We start from the raw sequence: 6,126 nt of genomic DNA on the forward strand, positions 1-6,126 counted from the left end.
GAATAATGGTAGTGAAGATGATCCAGGACCTCAGAAAAAGGATGGAGGCAAATATCGAGAAGATGCAAGGAATGCTTAACAAAGACATAGAAGAATTAAAGAACAAACAAATAGAGATGAACAATACAATAACTGAACTGAAAAATAGACTAGAAGGAATCGGTAGCAGAATAACTGAGGCAGAAGAACGGATAAGTGACCTGGAAGACAGAATGGTGGAATTCACTGCTGCAGAACAGAATAAAGAAAAAAGAATGAAAAGAAATGAAGACAAACTAAGAGAACTCTGGGACAACATTAAATGCAAAAAGATTCACATTATAGGGGCCCCAGAAGGAGAGGAGAGAGAGAAAGGACCCGAGAAAATATATGAAGAGATTATAGTCAAAAACTTCCCTAACATGGGAAAGGAAACAGCCACCCAAGTCCAGAAAGAACAGAGTTCCACACAGGATAAACCCAAGGAGAAACATGCCTAGACACACAGTAATGAAATTGGCAAAAATCACAGACAAAGAAAAATTATTGAAAGCAGCAAGGGAAAAACGACAAATAACATACAAGGGAACTCCCATAAGGTTAACAGCTGACTTCTCAGCAGCAACTCTACAAGCCAGAAGGCAGTGGCATGACATATTTAAAGTGATGAAAGGGAAGAACCTACAACCAAGATTACTCTACCCGGCAAGGATCACATTCAAATTCGATGCAGAAATCAAAACCATTAAAGACAGTCAAAAGCTAAAAGAATTCAGCACCACCAAACCAGCTCTACAACAAATGCTAAAGGAATTTCTCTAAGTGGGAAACACAAGAGAAGAAAAGGAACTACAAAAAGAAACCAAAAACAATTAAGAAAACGGAAATAGGAACATACATACTGATAATTACCTTACATGTGAATGGATTAAATGCTCAAACCAAAAGATACAGGTTCGCTGAATGGATACAAAAACAAGACCCATATATATGCTGTCTACAAGAGACCCACTTCAGACCTAGGGACACATACAGACTGAAAGTGAGGGGATGGAAAAAGATATTCCATGCAAATGGAAATCAAAAGAAAGCTGGAATAGCAATACTCATATGAGACAAAATAGACTTTAAAATAAAGAATGCTATAAGAGACAAGGAAGGACACTACATAATGATCAAGGGATCAATCCAAGAAGAAGATATGACAATTATAAATATATATGCACCCAACATAGGAGCACCTCAATACATAAGGCAAATGCTAACAGCTATAAAAGGGGAAATCGACAGTAACACAATAATAGTGGAGGACTTTAACACCTTACTTACACCAATGGACAGATCATCCAAACAGAAAATTAAGAAGGAAACACAAGCTTTAATGATACAAATGGCCAGATAGATCTAATTGATATTTATAGGACATTCCATCCAAAACCAGCAGATTACACTTTCTTCTCAAGTGTGCATGGAACATTCTGCAGGATAAAGCACATCTTGGGTCACAGATCAAGCCTCAGTAAATTTAAGAAAACTGAAATCATATCAAGTATCTTTTCTGAACACAATGCTATGAGATTAGAAATCAATTACAGGAAAAAAAAACCCTGTAAAAACCACAAACACATGGAAGCTAAACAATACGTTACTAAATAACCAAGAGATCACTGAGGAAACCAAAAAATACCTAGAGACAAATGACAATGAAAACACTATGATCCAAAACCTATGGGATGCAGCAAAAGCAGTTCTAAGGAAGTTTATAGCAATACAATCTTACCTTAAGAAACAAGAAAAATCTCAAATAAACAACCTAACCGTACACCTAAAGGAACCAGAGGAAAAAGAACAAACAAAACCCAAAGTTAGCAGAAGGAAAGAAATTATAAAGATCAGAGCAGAAATAAATGAAATAGAAACAAACAATAGCAAAGATCAATAAAACTAAAAGCTGGTTCTTTGAGACGTTAAACAAAATTGATAAACCATTAGCCAAACTCATCAAGAAAAAGAGGGAGAGGACTCAAATCACTAAAATTAGAAATGACAAAGGAGACGTTACAACAGATACTGCAGAAATACAAAGCATCCAAAGAGACTACTACAAGCAACTCTATGCCAATAAAATGGACAACCTGGAAGAAATGGACAAATTCTTAGAAAGGTAAAACCTTCCAAGACTGAAGCAGGAAAAAATAGAAAATATGAACAGACTAATCACAAGTAATGAAATTGAAACTGAATTTCATATTAAATGAAATTAAAAATCGTCCATCAAACGAAAGTCCAGGACCTGATGGCTTCACAGGTGAATTCTATCAAACATTTAGAGAAGAGCTACACCCATCCCTCTCAAACTCTTCCAAAAAATTGCAGAGGAAGGAACACTCCCAAACTCATTCTATGAGGCCACCATCACCCTGATACCAAAAACAGACAAAGATACTACAAAAAAAGAAATTTACAGACCAATATCACTGATGAATATAGATGCAAAAACCCTCAACAAAATATTAGCAAACAGAATCCAACAACACTTTAAAAGGCTCATACACCATGAATCAAGTGGGATTTATCCCAGGGATGCAAGGAATCTTCAATATACGCAAATCAATCAATGTGATACACCATATTAACAAATTAAAGAATAAAAACCATATGATCATCTCATTAGACACAGAAAAAGATTTTGACAAAATTCAACACCGATTTATGATAAAAACTCTCCAGAAAGTGGGCATAGAGGGAAACTACCTCAACATAATAAAGGCCATATATGACAAACCCACAGCAAACATCATTCTCAATGGTGAAAAACTGAAAGCGTTTCCTCTAAGATCAGGAAAAAGACAAGGATGTCCACTCTAGCCACTATTATTCAACATAGTTTTGGAAGTCCTAGCCACAGCAGTCAGAGAAGGGAAAGAAATAAAAGGAATACAAACTGGAAAAGAAGAAGTAAAACTGTCACTGTTTGCAGATGACATGATACTATACATAGAGAATACTAAAGATGCCACCAGAAAACTACTAGAGCTAATCAATGAATTTGGTAAAGTTGCAGGATACAAAATTAATGCACAGAAATCTCTTGCATTCCTATACACGAATGATGAAAAATCTGAAAGAGAAATTAAGGAAACACTCCCATTTACCGTTGCAACAAAAAGAATAAAATACCTAGGAATAAACCTACCTAGGGAGACAAAAGACCTGTATGCAGAAAACTATGAGACACTGATGAAAGAAATTAAAGATGATACCAACAGATGGAGAGCTATACCATGTTCTTGGATTGGAAGAATCAATATTGTGAAAATGACTCTACTACCCAAAGCAATCTACAGATTCAATGCAATCTCTATCAAATTATCAATGGCATTTTTTACAGAACTAGAACAAAAAGTCTTAAAATTTGTATGGAGACACAAAAGACCCCGCATAGCCAAAGCAGTCTTGAGGGGAAAAAACGGAGCTGGAGGAATCAGACTCCCTGACTTCAGACTATACTACAAAGCTACAGTCATCAAGACAATATGGTACTGGCAGAAAAACAGAAATATGGATCAATGGAACAAGATAGAAAGCCCAGAGATAAACCCACGCACCTATGGTCAACTAATCTATGACAAAGGAGGCAAGGATATACAATGGAGAAAAGACAGTCTCTTCAATAAGTGGTGCTGGGAAAACTGGACAGCTACATGTAAAAGAATGAAATTAAAACATTCCCTAACACCATATACAAAAATAAACTCAAAAGGATTAAAGACCTAAATGTAAGACCAGACACTATAAAGCTCTTAGAGGAAAACATAGGAAGAACACTCTTTGACATAAATCACAGCAAGATCTTTTTTGATCCACCTCCTAGAGTAATGGAAATAAAAACAAAAATAAACAAATGGGATCTATTGAAACTTAAAAGCTTTTGCACAGCAAAGGAAACCATAAACAAGACCAAAAGGCAACCCTCAGAATGGGAGAAAATATTTGCAAACGACTCAACGCACAAAGGCTTAATCTCCAAAATATAAAAACAGCTCATGCAGTTCAATATTAAAAAAAACAAATATTAAAAAAACCCTAAACAAACATGGGCAGAAGACCTAAATAGACATTCCTCCAAAGAAGACATACAGATGGCCAAGAAGCACATGAAAAGCTGCTCAACATCACTAATTATTCAAGAAATGCAAATCAAAACTACAATGAGGTATCACCTCACACCAGTTAGAATGGACATCATCAGAAAATCTACAAACAACAAATGCTGGAGAGGGTGGGGAGAAAAGGGAACCCTCTTGCACTGGTGGTGGGAATGTAAATTGATACAGCCACTATGGAGAACAGTATGGAGGTTCCTCAAAAAACTAAAAATAGAATTATCATATGACCCAGCAATCCCACTACTGGGCATATACCCTGAGAAAACCATAATTCAAAAAGACACAGGCACCCCAATGTTCAGTGCAGCACTATTTACAATAGCCAGGTCATGGAAGCCACCTAAATGCCCATCGACAGACGAATGGATAAAGAAGATGTGGTACATATACACAATGAAATATTACTCATTCATAAAAAGCAATGAAATTGGGTCATTTGTAGAGATGTGGATGAATCTAGAGACTGTCATTCAGAGTGAAGTAAGTCAGAAAGAGAAAAACAAATATCATTTGTTAACGCATATATGTGGAACCTAGAAAAATTGTACAGATGAACCAGTTTGCAGGGCAGAAATTGAGACAGAGATGTAGAGAACAAACGTATGGACACCAAGGGGGGAAGCGGTGGGGGGGCGGTGGTGGTAGTGGTGTGATGAATTGGGAGATTGGGATTGACATATATACACTGATATGTATAAAATGGATAACTAATAAGAACCTGTTGTATAAAAAAAAATATATGAAGCCCACGCACTGCAACAAAGAGTAGTCCCCACTTGCTGCAACTAGAGATAGGCCGCATGCAGCAACGAGGACCTAATGCAGCCAAAAATTAATTAATTAAAAAAAAAGAATGGATAAAGAAGATGTGGTATATATATGCAATGGAATATTACTCAGCCATAAAAAAGAATAAAATATTGCCCTTGGTAGCAACATGGATGGACCTAGAGAATATCATACTAAGTAAAGTAAGTCAGACAGAAAAAGACAAATATTATATGATATCACTTATATGTGGAATGTAAAGAATAATATGACTGAATTTATTTATAAAACAGAAACAGACTCACAGACATAGAAAACAAACTTATGGTTACCAAAAGGGAAAGAGAGTGGGGGAGGGATAAATTAGGCATATGGGACTAACAGATACACACTACTATATATAAAATAGATGAGCAATAAGTATTTACTGTATAGCATGGGGAACTATACTCAATATCTTACAATAACCTATAATGGAAAATAACCTGAACAACAAAAATATATGTATATATACCTGAATCACTTTGCTATATAATTGAAACTAACGTAATATTGTAAATCAACTATACTTCAATTTTAAAAATTTATTGTTTCTTTGTTTAAATAGTATAAAAGCTGCTTGCTTTGGTCACTTCTTAGGTCTCTGTGTGCAAAAATTAAAATTTGTTTCTCCTATTAATCTGTCTTGTGCCAATTTTATTACTAGTACAGCCACAGAACTCAAGAAGGGATAGAGGGGGAAATTTCCCCCTCCCTGACAGTGAATAAAATTCATTTATTTGTTTATATATAAGAAATTTAACTGGATATTATTTTACATAGCTTAGGAGATCCATTTTTGAAAAATTGTGAAAATTAGTGAAAAAGTGAAATAAATATCCTAAACATAATAGCTAAAACTATCAGACTTTTACAACAGAGTATAGGAGAATATGTTCATGACTCATGAGTAGTCAAGATTTCTTAGGTCACAGAAAGCAATAACCACAAAAGAAAACAAAAACAGGCTTCATCAAAATTAAAAAACTTTTGCTCATCAAAATACTCCATTAAGAAAATGAATAGTCAACCCAACAGACTTGGAGGAATCATTGGCAAAACATATATCTAACAAAGGACTGTTATCCAGGATATACAAAGAACTGTGGCACTTCAACAATAGAAAGACAAAAAAACTATTAAAAATGGGCAAAAGATTTGAAGAATCAAA

Source organism: Grampus griseus (assembly GCF_964374135.1).
Source record: "Grampus griseus genome assembly, chromosome: 6".
In the NCBI taxonomy this organism is placed as follows: domain Eukaryota; kingdom Metazoa; phylum Chordata; class Mammalia; order Artiodactyla; family Delphinidae; genus Grampus; species Grampus griseus.